Source organism: Macaca thibetana, chromosome 1, assembly GCF_024542745.1.
Source record: "Macaca thibetana thibetana isolate TM-01 chromosome 1, ASM2454274v1, whole genome shotgun sequence".
Classification (NCBI taxonomy): Eukaryota; Metazoa; Chordata; class Mammalia; order Primates; family Cercopithecidae; genus Macaca; species Macaca thibetana.
The window spans coordinates 154,320,720-154,337,167 of NC_065578.1; the positions used below are offsets into that span (position 1 = coordinate 154,320,720).

Genomic DNA, 16,448 nt, shown 5'->3' on the forward strand with positions numbered 1-16,448 from the left:
GAAGAGTGAGCAGGATGAAGAAAGAAAATGCAGCGTATTTCAACACTAAATTTGCAGGCAAGATGGAAAGGAAATATTATGGGGGTGTCTGAAAGACCGGGGGCTAAAGAAAGACTCATTTTAAGAGATTAAAATCTTGAGTATCTGTTAATGGAAATGGATAAGAGCCACAGAACACTAGATACTAGATACTGGTGGAGCAACATCTCTGAAGAGGTGAGTCAATAGGATGCCCAACATAGCAGGAGGTAAGAACGCTGAGCAGGCGAAGAGGCACCTCATTCTCTGCAACCAATCAAAAGACAGGCAGCGAAAAAACGGGCAGAAACTCACATAGATAGGTCTGCTAGCAGGAAGCTGAAGGGCTTCTGGTGTTTTGTGCATTACACAATTGCTTATATAATTCCTGTGATATTGTAAAGGGAGAACAAAAGTATTCCATATTGAACTCCTGGTCCACTTTCAGGAACCGCACTAGTTTCTGAGAGCATCACCTCCATTTCATAAAGATCAATAACACAGTGAATCAGCAACAATGTTAGTTGAAATTTAGAAGGCTTACAGATTTCTTTCTCCTTAGTTATTTTTCACATCCCTGAATAGAAAGGTTACAAGCAGAGGCTATGAAAGCTGAACAGCTGGGTAAAGACTGCATGATACAGAGCAGTGGTTCTCAAAGTATGGTCCCTGAACCAGCAGGATCAGCATTACCTGGGGACTTGTCAGGCATGCAAATGTTTAGGTCCTGTCCGAGATTAACTGACTCAGAAGTTCTGGAGGTGGAGCTTTGTATTAATCTCCCAAGTTTTCTATAGCTAATTGCCACAAACACGGTGGCTTAAAACAACAGAAATTTGTTGTCTCATAGTTCTAGAGGCTGGAAGTCTGAGATCGAGGTGTCAACAGTCCATGTTTCCTCTGAAAACATGAGGGAGCATCCTTGCTTGCCTCTTACAGCTTCTGGTGGTTCCAGATGTTGCTTGGTTTATGACAGCATAATGTCAATATCTGCCTCCATCTCCATCCAGCCTTCTCCTCTGTGTCTCTTCGTCTCAAATCTCCCTTGGCTTTTCTTTTACAAAGATGCTTGTCATTGGAGTAAGGGCTCATCCTAAATTCACTGTGGTTTCATTTCAAGATCCTTAATTATATCTACAAAGACTCTTTTTCCAATAAGGTCAAATTTACAAGTTCTAGGGGTTAGGACTTGTACATGTATTTTTAGGGGCCATTATTCAACCCACTACGATTGTAGTACTCTGAGTATTTTTTGTTTTGTTTTCTGAGATGATATTTTGCTATGTTGCCCAGGCTGGAGTGCAGTGGTTCTCAACCCTGGCTGCACAGTAGAATCACGTGGAGGGATCTTTTTAAATTCCCAAAAAGTTAAACACAAATTTTTTAGCATAGAACCCAAAATTCCCCAAGTGATCCCAATGTTAGTCAAGTTTCAGAACCACTGGTAGAGAGGAAAGAATATTAACTGAGGAGAAAGACAAGCCTCAGTTCCAAAGCTGCCTCTTTGTCTTATCAGCAGAGCCTGCTCTTCTGTAAAATAGAGATAAGCATACCTACCTCATATGATTATGTTACATTTTGTGAAGATTAAACAAAATCCTCCATGTTAAGCACTGGGATTTTTAGCCATGTTATATGCTGTATGTCTTCAGGGCTTCATTCACCCATTAGCCTGGTGATTGAAGCATTCAAAATGACTTTCTGCTGAGAATCTTGGTCCTGCCTGTGGCATTCTCTCAGCTCACCTGATGACAGGTGGAATGACTTCCTTTTAGGTATTCTCCTTGCAGGCCCCTCAGCTTTCGGAAGGGAAGTTACTCCTGCCTGCCCCAGCTCAATGTGCTCTTATGTCATAAAAATTTCTATTTAATTGGCCACACAGAATATCTGGGTTCTAGTTATTTTCCAGGAAGAACCATTTTGAACTCATACTCATTCACTATTTATTAAACACTCTGTCAGGCAAAATAACTTTCTGGGAAGATGGCTTAAAATATTGAAGACATTCTAACTTCCAGATAATTTAAGCTTTTTTTGTTCAAAAAAGGAAAGGAAAAAAAATAAGAAAATAGAATTGCCTATCTAGCATCTAAATATCAGGGACTAGAGATATTGTGATAGTTTTAGTTGTCATGTAGCTTGGAGTCTAGTCAGGAAGACAAAAAAAAATCAAGTCATACCGCAAACACATGAGAAATCGCAACTTTGGCAAATGCTGTGAAGGACGCTTACATGATGCTATGAACCTCTAACAGGTTCAGACAGAGTCAGGGAGGTCAAGGTGGCTCTCCCACAGATGAGGCTTAAGCTGAGATGTCAAAAATGACTAGGAATTAACCATGGGAGGTAGAGAGGGGGAGCATTGCAGACAAAAGGAACTGCAAGCTCAGAAAAGCTCTGTGGCAAGAGTGTATTCTTTTTGCTCCAGTGTTATTTGCTTCTTACCTTTCCTTCCTTTTCCTTGTTACCTCATGGTATCAAAATGGCTACCACAGCTCCAGACATGGAGTGTCCACATTCAAGTCAGGAAAAAGGGAAAGGAGAGCAACACTAGCTCTATCTGTCCCTTTTATCAGAAGTCAAAATCTTTTCTAGAAGTCCCCCAGCAGGCTTCCCTTTTATATCACTGGCCAGAAAGAGGGCAAATGCTCATACTTAAGTCAATCCTTGGCAAAGAAGAATAGATCAACATGATTGGTCTAAATCAAGAGCTCTCTTATTTTTACTCCAAGGTGAAATATGACTTTTCTAAGCAAAGATGCTGTTGCTGCGGGGATGCTATTGTAGGCTATTAAAAGTGTCTACCACTGGGGCCATGGCAGTAGTCCAAATGCAAGATGGGGTGATATTTAGGAAGTTACAACAGCAGAGCTCATGATTAATTTACCATGAGGATAAGAAAGCAGAATCATCCTATGCAGCAAGTTACCACATGAGCACGGGTAAGGAGTATGGCTCTGCTGAAAGCGGAGTTTCTGAACTTAGCCTTAGTGATATTTTGGACTGGATAATTCTTTGCTGTGGGTGGCTATCAAGTGCACTGTAGGATGTTCGACAGTCTCCCTGACCTCTATCCACTCAATGCCAGTAGTGCCTGCCCAGCAATGACAAAGTCTCCAGTCTTTGCCAAATGTTCCCTGGAAGGAAAAGTCATCCCTATTGTAAACCACAGCCTTAGAGAATTCCTCCTGCTGAATATGGCTATGAGTTATATAATGACAGGGTAGGGCTAGTGGGAGGCAAGGGAGGTATGTAGGGCACAGAATTTCAGGATGCACGTGCACAACTGTGACAGTGGATTTCTCCTTAAATTTTGTGCCTTCGGAGCCTCACTGGGCTCTCCCAATAACTGACAGTGTAGTACTAGTCCATATTTCAACAAAAATAAACATTCTACTTGTAGTTGTTTTTTGTTCAAGGATGTGTTAAAGATACTGCTCTTTATGAAACACAGAGTTTTGTTTATGAGAAAACCCAGGAGAGATCCTGCCCATTTTTTGTCCAGAGAATAGACATGTTTTTCCTAAGTCACTAGTTTGCTTTTATCTGATGAATGTTGTAAATGGTGTAATCTTTTGTTTTCCTTTTTGCATTGATTGTTATTACATTGTTTCCCCCTTTTTTGTGGCATTGGCTCCTATGGAACTTGAAAACCAAATTTGTGGCTTACCACAAGTTTGTAGAATATTCATTTTAGCCTTATTCCTGACTATATTTTAAGTTCCTGCCTTTGTTTTTCATTTCCATTTTGTCTCAGTTTTTATTTGGGTTATTTTACATTTTATGTATTCTTATAAAATACCTTAAATATGTTTGAAACTAATATCATCAAGTACCCAGCATGGGGCCTGGCATGCAGAAGACATCTGATACATAGAAGTTTCCTTTCTTCATGGTGAGATGGAAAAGTGAGGCACTGCATGGGACAGCTGTTTGCAATGTCTAAGTGCTCTGAAGTGTAAGAGCAAAGGCTTCCAATAAAATCCAACGCCCTTTTACTTTAAAAGCTCTCAATAAACTAGGTATTGAATCTAAAAATAATAAGAGCCATGTATGACAAACCCACAGCCAACATCATACTGAATGAGCAAAATCTGGAAACATTTCACTTGAAAACCAGCACAAGGCAAAGATGCCCTCTCTCACCCCTCCTATTCAATCCTGACCAGAGCAATCAGGCAAGAGAAAGAAATAAAGAGGCTGGGCATGGTGGCTTATGCCTGTAATCCCAGTACTTTGGGAGACCAAGGTGGGCAGATAACATGAGGTCATGAGTTCAAGACTAGCCTGGCCAACATGGTGAAAACCCGTCTTTACTAAAAAATACAAAAAAATTAGCCAGATGTGGTGGTGTGCACCTGTAATCCCAACCACTTGGGAGGCTGAGGCAGGAGAATCACTAGAACCCAGGAGGCGGAGGTTGCAGTGAGCTGAGATCATGCCACTGTACTCAAGCCTGAGAGACAGGTGAGATTCCATCTCAAAAAAAAAAAAAAAAAAAAAGAAAAGAAAAGAAATAAAGGGCATCCAAATAGGAAGAGAGAAAGTCATACTATCCCTGTTTGCAGATGACATGATTCTATATCTAGAAAACCCCATAGCCTTGGCTCAAAAGCTCCTTCACCTGATAAACAACTTCAGCAAATTTCAGCATACAAAATTAATGTACAAAAATCACTAGCATTCCTATACACCAACAGTCAAGCCAAGATCCAAATCAGGAAGGCAATCCCATTCACAATTGCTACAAAAATAATAAAATATCTAGAAATATAGATAACCATTGAAATCCTTACAATGAGAATTACAAAACACTGCTCAAAGAAATCAGAGAAGACACAACAAACAGAAAAATATCACATGCTCATGAATAGGAAGAATCAACATCATTGAAATGACCATACTGCCCAAAGCAATTCACAGATTCAATGCTATTTCTATCAAACTACCAAAGACATTCTTCACAGAAATAGAGAAAAATGATTTTAAATTCATATGGAACCAAAAAAGAGCCTGCATAGCCAAGGCAATCCTAAGCAAAAAGAATAAAGCTGGAGGCATCACATTACCTTACTTCAAACTATACTACAGGGCTACAGTAACCAAAACAGTGTGGTACTAGTAAAAAAAACAGACACGTAGACCAATGGAACAGAATAGAGAACCCAGAAATAAGGCCACGCACCTACAACTATCTGATCTTTGACAAAAGTGACCAAAAAGAGCAATGGGAAAAAGACCCCCTATTCAACAAATGGTGCTGAGGATAACTGGCTAGCCATATACGGAAGACTGAAGTTGAACCCCTTCCTTACACCATATATGAAAGTCAACTCAAGATGGATTAAAGACTTAAATGGAAAACCCAAAACTGGAAGACAATCTAGGCAATACCATCTTGGACATAAGAACTGGCAAAGATTTCATGACACAGGCACCAAAAGCAATTGCAACAAAAGCAAAAATTGACCAATGGGATCTAATTAAGCTGAAGAGTTTCTGCACCACACACACACCCACACAAAACTATCAACAGAGGAAACAGACAACCTACAGAATGGGAGAAAATTTTTGCAATCTCTTCATCTGACAAAGGTCTAATATCCAGAGTCTACAAAGAACTTAAACAAATTTATAAGAGATGAACAAACAAACCCATTAAAAAGTGGGCAAAGGACATGAACAAACATTTTTCAAAAGAAGACATACACACAGCCAACAAACTTGGAAAAAAGCTCAATATCACTGATCATTAGAGAAATGCAAATCAAAACCACAATGAGATAAAACCTGACACCAGTCAGAATGGCTACTATTAAAAAGTCAAAAAATAATAGATGTTGGCAAGATTGTGGAGAAAAGGGACCACTTATACACTGTTGGTGGGAGTATAAATTAGTTCATCCATTGTGGAAAGCAGTGTGCCAATTCCTCAAAGAGCTAAAAGCAGAGCTACCATTCAACCCACCAATCCCATTACTGGGTATATACCCAGAGGAATAGAAATCCATTCTACCATAAAGACACATGCCCCAGAACGTTCATCAAAGCACTATTCACAATAGCAAAGACATAGAATCAACCTAAATGCCCATCAATGACCAATTGGATAAAGAAAAAGGTACATATACACCATGGAATACCATGCAGCCATATAAAGGAATGAGATCCTGGCCGGGCATGGTGGCTCACGACTGTAATCCCAGAACTTTAGGAGGCCAAGGTGGGTGGGTCATGAGGTCAGGAGATGGAGACCATCCTGGCTAATGCGGTGAAACCCCGTCTCTACTAAAAATACAAAAAATTAGCGGGGTGTGGTGGCGGGCGTCTGTAGTCCTAGCTACTCGGGTGGCTGAGGCAGGAGAATGGCCTGAACCCAGGAGACAGAGCTTGCAATAAGCCGAGATTGCACCACTGCACTGGGCGACAGAGCAGACAGAGCAAGACTCCGTTTCAAAAAAAAAAAAGGGAGGAGATCCTGTCTTTTAGGGAACATGGGTAGAGCTGGAGGCTATTATCCTTAGCAAAGTAACACAGGAACAGAAAATCAAATACCGCATGTTCTCACTTACAAGTGAGGGTGAAATGATGAAAACTCATGAACACAAAGAAGGGAACTACAGACACTGGGATCTACTTGAGGGTAGTGTAGAGGAGGGAGAAGAGCAGAAATGATGACTATTGGGTACTGGATTCAACACCTGGGTGATGAAATAATATGTACAACAACCCCCCGTGACACATGTTTACCTCTGTAATAAACCTTTGCATGTACACCCAAACCTAAAATAAATGTGTGTTTTTTTTTAAATAGTAATATTTGGGATGAGAGTGGTTTCTGAGGGCAGTTGCTACAAGCAACTTGTAGCAAAGATTTTAAAAGTACATCCACTTCTCCAGGAAAAGAAAGAACATCCAGGGTAGATTTTTGACCTGTGTCTTTGTTGATCTAAGTTCTTGGGGGGTTAGAGAACTTTCATAAAGCCTACCGCCTACACCCAGCCCTGAAAGCACTTATTAGCCTGTGTTCTAGTGCCTTAAGTGTCATCCTCCTTCACAAGGGGCACATGTTATGACTGTGGGTTGTGTTCCATTTTCCAAAGATAACATTCAAGCAGAATGACAAAGAAGGATAAGTTAAGAAGCACTTCGAAATCTTAAAGCTGTGGTTACATTAAGTGAGAGAACAATGAGCCTTGATCAGTAAAGACAGCGAGGTGGGGGTGGGGGGGTGCTCTAAATAGCCTCTGCCTTTTGCAATGAGACTATTGCATTTTCATCATAATTATTACATCTTGGCAAGAGGCTCAGCAGCCTGTTACCCACCTCCCTGATGTCAGCCTGCTCTCCCACTCTACAATTTTGAAACCTGGTTGGCAATTGCACCCTGAAGAGCAGTTCTAACAACACTGCAGCAAACTTTCCCCCACTTGAAATCTTCAATTATATATGTATAGACTAATGGCAATCTACATCCTACCATTTTCTCCCTCTGTCTTTTTTCTTATCACCATATCATTAACTTCAACAAAATTAAATTAGGGACATTTATTCCTCAGAGAAGTCAGGGGAATAATAACAGATGGATTAGAGTAAAGGGGATAAGGCAGAGAGAGGACAGTTTGACTTCCTTTTAGAAAAGTTTGAGCTACATAAAGACACACACATGCACATACCCACACACACAGACACATACACACACACACACAACATTAAACTGTGCAGAGAAAATTTCAGCCCATGGTGAGCTGAGCTACTAGAAACCCCTATGATATTAAATAGCCACTTATTCTTGGGGAAAATGTGTGGGGCAAGATGAAGTTATGCTTTGTACAGTGTGAAGCATTAAATTACTTTTCCCCTAACATTTGAAGGACTTTGCAGAAACATGGCATCTGGGCTTTGTTGGTGCCCAATAAAAGTCAGGCACCCTTCAAAGGGTTTATTTGGCTTTATTCACTCTGTTGTTAGAATTAGCCTCAAAAATCTGGTCTGATTGCACTGAATTAGGGAGAGTGACTTGAATAGTAGGTATTTAATATGTGTTTACTGAATTGAATTACAGTTTAGTGTGCCTATGTTTCAAAAGCAAAACAAATGAGAGGATGTCATTTGGAAGTAGTTCTCCAAAATAAAGATCTTCTAAGATTTCACAAATCTATATTCCTAGATGGATATCAAGAGACCAGAGTTTTATAGTATGGGTATAGCTTTCCAGAGTTTATAAAGCAACTTTCTTTTACTTAACTTGTATAAATTTTACAACATTCCTATGAGAAAAATTCTGTTATCCAAGCAAGGTAGATGTTACTGCTGCCCTTCTAGCTCACGGAAGACCTCCTTACAGTTGGATCAGGCTAAGAGATGAGTTCTGGCCAAAAGCCTGCTAAAAGAAGAGGCATGGGGGCTGGGTGCGGTGGTTCATGTCTGTAAACCCAGCACCTTGGGAGGCCGAGGCGGGCTGATCACCCGAGGTCAGGAATTCAAGACCAGCCTGGCCAACATGGTGAAACCCCATCTCTACTAAAATTACAAAAATTAGCCTGATCTGGTGGCAGGCGCCTGTAATCCCAGCTACTAGGGAGGCTGAGGTAGGACAATCGCTTGAACCTGGGAGGTTGATATTGCAGTGAGCCAAGATCATGCCACTGTACTCCAGCCTGGGCAACAGAGTGAGACCTTGTCTCAAAAAAAAAAAAAAAAAAAAAGCAGCAGCAGCAGCATGGGCTATTTTTTGGCAATAAGACCATAGGTGATTTTCTAGACTCTCTTTCCATTCACTAATCAAGGAGTCTATGTGTTTTACATGGTGGAGATTTAGCATGAAGCATTTATCAGCCTGGACTTTTAAGCTGCCAAATGGAGGAAAGTTGCCCTAAAAAGTCACCCACACCCACATGGATATTTGTGCATAGAAATAAACCTTTGTCATGTTAAGCTACTTAGATCTTAGCTTTCTGCAGAGCACTGTAAGACCCAATTTCAGTAATACACTTCATTTTATAAATGAAAAAACTAAGCCTCAGATAATTATTTTAAAGTACTACACATCACATCGCAGGTAAGAGGTAAACTGGTGTATGAACCCAGATCTTGCTGAAAGTATGTCAGTACAAAAATAATCACCCGACCCACTGTAGGATGGAAGAGAAAATCATATTTGATGTTTTTCGGTTACAGAGGTTGGCAGTGGGATCTACTTTGGGCAGTGGGATCAAACAAACACTTGTGAACAGAGATGGCATTCCTATGCTGCAGCACAGACTAGCCTCTACCGGAGGAGCAGGGGAAATAGTTACCTATGTATGTTTTTGCTTTGCCTGGAATGCTCTTCCCACAGTGCATTATTAAGTAAATTCTGTTTTCATTATCAAACAACACAATTTTAACAAATCAAATTTCAAAGATCTAATTGGCTGTTGTCAGCATTTCATGAATCAGGCAGCATCCCATCTACAAAATATAAAGGTGCTTCAATGAGCTGAGCAGTGAGGTGGGCTTTATAGGCAAAAAAATGTCTGAAGAAAGGAAAATCACGGAACCAAAAGCAGACCGATCATTTCGGTTACAGCCTGATTTTTGCTGATGAGGTTTGAGGACCCAGTAGTTGCTTTTAGCTTCACACAGCCAAAGATTTTCTAGTCTAAACTCATACCTTTGCTATAATACATTACAATACCATAACCTAAATAACAATAAATGGAATAACCTAAATGTTTTAGGAAGCTTCTGATTTACTTTTTTCCAGTCAGTTCCTTGTGCCTGAAATCCAATCCAAGCTTACTGCTTACGTTCTAGACAAAGTTCTTAATCTGTTTTTTTTTTTTTTTTTTTTTTTTGCTTTCTTACCTCATGCTCTCTTTCTTAATAACAGTTTATTTTGAGACCCTTGAAATATATATAGGAATGTACAGTTTTCTCTTATATCATTTCATTATTTTTTTCAGAGATAGGTCTTGCTCTGTCACCTGGGCTGGAGTGCAGTGGACATGGCTCACTGTAGCCTTGACCTCCTGGGCTGGAGCAATTCTCCTGCTTCAGCCTCCCAAGTAGCTGGAACTACAGGTGCACACCACCACTTTGGGGCTAATTTTTGTATTTTTTGTAGAGATGGGGCTTTGCCATGTTGCCCAGGCTGGTCTTCAACTCTTGACCTCAGGTAACCCACCTACCTAAGCCTTTCTTATATTATTTCTTAATTTCATCTCTGCTGCAAGGATCAGTCACATTGTTCGACTGACTCATTTTATGAAGCCTTTGTCACTAAGTTTCTTTTTTAATTATTAGGTTGGTGCAAACGTAATTGCAGTTTTTGCCATTTAAAAGTAATGGCAAATTACAATTAAAAGTGTAGGACTTTCTCCTTAGTTCAGGTAAAAACCGGGTTCTTGTCATATGGCTATGAAAATTTAGGCTCACAGACACTTTGAAGGGTGAGAAGGCAGGGTTTATTTGGTGAAAAGGGAAAAAAGGGAAAGAGGGACTCTCAGCAAAGCAAGATTCCTGCTAGTAAGCTTCCTGCCTCACAGGTTAAAGCAGGAGAGGCCAGGCTCCTTCCCCCTGCAAACAACATGAAGTTTGCAAGGCTCCACTCTAGTACGCACTCTCCCCAATGCACAGGCTGGCACAGGATCTCCAGGGACCTATTTATACTTGTCTGTCTCAAAAGTAATATATCTTCTCAATGTTTGGGGTCTACAGGCAGTAGGCTTTTCCTACTTTTGAGGCTCCAAACTCCTGACATCTATTTCTTTTCAATCTGGTTGAAAATCAGCCAATTGTGTCCTGAGGTTATCTCTTTCTTATAATAACTTTCCAGTGACAAACAATTATAACCATTTCTTTTTGATCCTTTCAACCATCTTCCTTAGGATCACTGACTCAGCATGCATGTCATGTTACTTCCATGTCTTATCAAATGTTTTGATAATTTGTGGCTTCGAAAGGACATGACCACTTGCCCTGCCTCCAGGATCAGTCTCTTTGACACCTTCTCCCACATTGCCAAGTCAGTGTCACATATTTTAGGTTTTTCATCCAATCATACCCCAATTCTGACAACAATTTCTCCATTCATTAAGTAAATCTAGCTTCTATAATAGATAAACCTGAAATCTCAGTAATTTAATGGATGTTTATTTCTCTTTCTCTTTTTTTCATAACTTCCAAGTAACAGTGACATGGCGGGGGCTCTAGTCCACAGTCATTCAGGATATCAAGACAAAAGAGTTTTTGCCATCTTGCTCATCACATTGCCACGGTCATGTATATCCAGCTGGCAGACAGAAAGGGGGAGTGAATAAGGATTTATTGGAGAATTTTACAAGCCAGGCTTAAAAGTGGCATGCCTTATTTCTGACCGCTTTTGCCTGGGGCTAAGGTTGCGCAGAGTGGGTGCAGCAGAAGAACAGGCTCACAAGGCAAGGGTTACAATGACAGAGTGGTTACAGTAACAGGGGCGTGCCTTGGTGGCAAAGGGACTGAAGTCAGGAGGGTGGGATGGATGGGGAAATGTCAGGGTTAAGGGACTGTTGGTTTTGATGCGATCTAAGAGCAGGAGTATAAATAATAAAGTGATATAAACGGAAATATAGGAAGTTATGACCAGAGAGTAAGATATTGGAGTTTATGATTTCACAGGTGTTATAGACCAGATGATGGCAAAATTCAAGTTTTGATCAGAGAAGTGGGTTGCTGGAGCTTGGCTCAGATGTCTTTGTTCCGGTGTTTCAGTTCTTACGATTCCAGCTCCACAGTACTATTATGGTGCAGAGGTTATGCCACTGAGTTCTAAAGTCAGAAGACCTCAGTTTGAATCTCAGCCCCATCACTTGCTAGCTGTTTCACCCTTGGCATACTAATCTCTCTCGATCTCACTACGCATCTATAAAATGACAATAAGAATATTTTCTCCTTGATAGGGCTGTTTTGATAATTGGAGATAACATGTAGACAGTGCTGAAAACACTCTAGCCCATAGTAAAAGACATTTGATTTATAGTTTATATCTGTCTCTGTCATTCCTGACTAGTTGTTCTGTTCTCAACATTCCCAGCCTTCACCTCTACCCCTTTCCTACCTGAACCCTATGGAGCAAAGCAATATGCACATAATTCTTTTCAAATGATATGCTGTAACTTCAATCTTCCCTCCAAATTCATCACACCACCTTTAGATGGGAATTTCTTGTATACCACATTAAGTATCCAATTTCAGAGGCAGTGACTTAGTCTAAAGTGGTTCTATTTCCCTAAATTTCTCTTGAGAATAAGCACCTCCAGGGCCGGGCGCGGTGGCTCAAGCCTGTAATCCCAGCACTTTGGGAGGCCGAGACGGGCGGATCACGAGGTCAGGAGATCAAGACCATCCTGGCTAACACGGTGAAACCCCGTCTCTACTAAAAAATACAAAAAAACTAGCCGGGCGAGGTGGCGGGCGCCTGTAATCCCAACTACTCGGGAGGCTGAGGCAGGAGAATGGCGTAGACCTGGGAGGCGGAGCTTGCAGTGAGCTGAGATCCGGCCACTGCACTCCAGCCTAGGCGACAGAGCGAGACTCCGACTCAAAAAAAAAAAAAAAAAAAAAAAAAAAAAAAAAAAAGAGAATAAGCACCTCCAGAAAGATTTTTTTAATAGAAATTTTGTCTACTTTGATGATGAGCCACCTTAGATGATCCACCTACATTGCCATCACAGCTGGATAGGGCCTCCATTTCTAAAGGTGTCCTCATGCCTCTCTTCTAACCTGGCCAGATATCTCCAATAGACTCTACGGCTTACTATTCAAAATGTGGTCCAGTAGGTGCAGTGGCTCATACCTGTAACCCCAGCTCTTTGGGAGGCCGAAACAGGTGGACCACCTAAGGTCAGGAGTTTGAGACCAGCCTGGCCAACATGATGAAACTCTGTCTCTATTAAAAACACAAAATTAGCTGGGCATGGTGGTGTGCACTTGTAATCCCAGCCACTCAGGAGGCTGAGGCAGGAGAATCACTTGAACCCAGGAGGCGGAGATGGCAGTGAGCTGAGATCATGTCACTGCAATCTAGCCTGGGCAACAGAGGGAGACTCCATCTCAAAAAAAAAAAAAAAAAAAAAAAAAAAAAAAAAAAAAAAAAAAATGTGGTCCACAAACCAGCAGATCAGCATCTTCTGGAATGTTTGAAATGCAGAATTGCAAGCCCCATCCAGATCTACTGTATCTGAATCTGCATTTTAACAAGATACTGGGAGATTCTAATGAATGACAGAGTTTGCAAAGCACTGGTTGACAGCAAAGAGACTAACATTTCCATTCCTTTGTCTGAAGGAAGGGTTGCACCTCAAAATAAGGTGTCCTGCCAGATATTAGACAGAGCCCACTAAAGACTCAACCTTCCTATCTAGAGATGTAGATCTTAAGGTCCATGCTTTTCCAATGCTCTGAACTTGAGATTCAGAAATGAAGAATGATAGAATATGTGATAGCTGGTTTCACAAAAGAATTTCTGCCTCCACACAACAAAATTTGGAGAGTGGTTTTAAGATCTTTTTCTTTGTAGGTTGCCTAAGGAAATTTGCTAATTTCCCTGATGTAAGCTTCCCACAACCCTAGAAGAGGAAAAATATACAAAAAATACAGAAAGGAAATGCCATAGGATTTGTGTGTGTATGTGTGTGTATATACATATATATATATAAATTTCAAATGTCTGTTCCATCTGAGATAAGTCTCGTAAAATAAATCAGTGAGACTGGGAAAGCAGTAGTCCCTTATATGTAGATATAATGGGGCTAAGAATGAATTGGTCGGAAAGAAACAGGTAGTTGTCCCATGGGTTAAATCAAATTTAGCCTAAAGCTGCCTCCTTACATATTTTAAGTTCAGCCTAAGGGTTTCTCTGCACGTCGTGAACTATAACAAGTGGAGGTGTAAATAGACCCTAGCTTAGACTTGCTCCAATCAGGGGTAGCCAACTGTTCAAACTGCGTTCAAATAAGGCAAATGCCGAGCTGTAACCAATCCAGCTGCTTCTGTACGTCACTCCCATTTTCTGTACATCACTTTCCTTTTTCTGTCCATAAATCTTCTTCCACCACATAGGTTCACTGGAGTCTCTGAGCCTACCCTGGCTCAAGAGGCTGCCCGATTCATGAATTGTTCATTGCTCAATTAAACTCCTTTAAATTTAATTTGGTTGAAGTTTTACTTTTATCACATGGAACTTGTCTTGAAACTGTGTTGGTATAGTAAGCACAGCATTTGTAATTAGAGCATATGCTTATTTGGTGTGGAAGTCATGGATTGATGGAGACTACGGTGAAGGCTAAAGTCCACCCCTCAAATCACCAGGCTTGGAAAGCAAATTGCCTACTTACGTGGGGTCTTATTATCAAACATCTATTACTCTACAGAGATGAAGTTTGATTTCAGATTGGAAGAGTCTAACCCCCCAAAATTTTTTTTAAAAATCACAGTTTATTGGGATTTCCCATTGTCATCTAGAAATAATCTGGAACATTATTAGACCAGAAGCAAAAACCATAAGTAGCTTATATGATGTCTTAATCTTTTTGACTGCTCCAAGTTGGTCTGAATTTCCCCTTATCTGTCTATCTTGGTGATTAGAAAAATAAATTACATTTTAAATCTCTGGCAAATGCAACTTTAAGCAGACCCATCACCATCAGTAACACACATCGACATCATGCACCATCTGATAGGATGCAGTGAGAAGGGCACAACATCGCTTTTGTAGTATTCTCAACAAAAATGTATGAACTTCTTTCTATTTAAGGTTTTTATGAAAAAACATTGAGCAAACCCAAATGAGAAACATTCTACAAAATACTGGTGCTATTTGAAAGTATGAAGGTTATGAAAGACAGGGACTCACTGAGGAAATGGCTCAGATTGAAGGAGACAACTAAAAGCAATGTGGGATATTGGACTAGCTCCGGTGATACAAAAAACACAGTAGTGGAGAACGTGGTGAAATTTTACCATCTGTAGTGTTGTTACTAATAGTGTATAGATGTTGATTTCCTGGTTTTAGTCATTGCACTATGGTTATATTAACATTGGGGAAAGCTGAGTGGAGAATAAAGGAGTGCTTTCTGTCCTTTTTTATTTTTTTAACTTTTCTGTAGGTCTAAAATTATTTCAAAATCAGAAGTGTTTTAAACAAAGACTTAAGAATCTTTTGTGTTTTTTTTTTTGGAGGAAGCCTCAGAAACTGAGTCCCAATTTACTGTGTCAATCTTGGGTTGAAAGCCTTGAAAAGGATAGAAAATTGGATTGAGATCCTGGGACCTGTGGCAAGGAGAATAGAGAAAGAAACCCCAAGAACATATATATGAGATGAACAGATGGATGGATAGATAGATAGACAGATAGATAGATAGATAGATAGATAGATAGATAGATAGACAGATAGATAGATAGATAGATAATAGATAATAGATAATAGATAGGAGATAGGTAGATTAGATAGATGGATAGATAGTTTGATAGAGAGAGAGAGAGAAAGAAGATACACAGATATATTATAGATAAATAGGAAATATATAGACAGATGATAGATAGGAGATAGGTATCGCTAGGGCTGAATTTTGTCCCACCCCCCCCTCATTTCATATGTTGAAGCCCTAATCCCCAGTACCTTAGGATGTGACAGCATTTGGAGTAGGGCATCTAAAAAGATCACTAAGTTAAAAAAAGGCTGTCAGGGTGAGCTCCCATTAAATTTGACTTACATCCTTATAAAAAGAGAAGATTTGGACACACAAAGAGATGACAGGGGTACACGTGCACAGGGGAAAGGCCATGTGAGGACCTGGCAAGAAGGCAGCCGTCTGTAAGCCAAGGAGAGACGTCTCAGAAGAAACCTAACCGGCACACACCTTGATCTTGAACTTCCAGCCTTCAGAACTGAGAAAATAAATTACTGTTGTTAAGCCATCCAGTCCGTGGCATTTCATTATGACAGCGTTAGAAAATTAATATAATCATATATTTTAAAATCTATGTTTAAATTGGTCTCTTCAGCCTTCTGTAAGCATGTCACATTTTTTTTTCTGCCTTCATGGATGAACACGCTTCTTTCCTAGACATGAGACTCTTGGTATACACTTTTGATATCCTTTAAGGCCTATCTTAAGTCTTTCATCTATCTAAAGGATGGTGTACTCATTCAGGTGAATATTAGGTATGTATGAGATAATACTTAGAATGCTTTCTTTAATTTGGGATATTGTGTTTTAAAAAGAATTTTGACCAACAACAGTATGTCTAAAGAAAACTAACCTGATTTAGGAGCTGTCTATGAATTTTGTCCTGTGGGGAAATAGGTGTAGAATCTCAGTTTGTTAAAGTTAAAAAAGAGTCAGGAAGGATATGATAGATCCCTTTAAATGTTTGTAGGGCTGCCAATGCAAGAGATTAGATTTTTA

The 16,448-nt window shown here is 40.1% G+C and overlaps 1 protein-coding gene across 1 annotated transcript in view; it reads right to left on the reverse strand.

The window, feature by feature from the left end:
- HSD11B1 (hydroxysteroid 11-beta dehydrogenase 1) overlaps positions 1 to 15,628 on the reverse strand; it is a 949,596-nt gene extending 933,968 nt beyond the window's left edge. The window contains exon 1 of the mRNA XM_050781468.1: positions 15,618 to 15,628. The gene's annotated coding sequence lies outside the window, so the exon portion shown is untranslated. The remainder of the gene's footprint in view (positions 1 to 15,617) is intronic.
- Between the last annotated feature and the right edge of the window lie 820 nt (positions 15,629 to 16,448).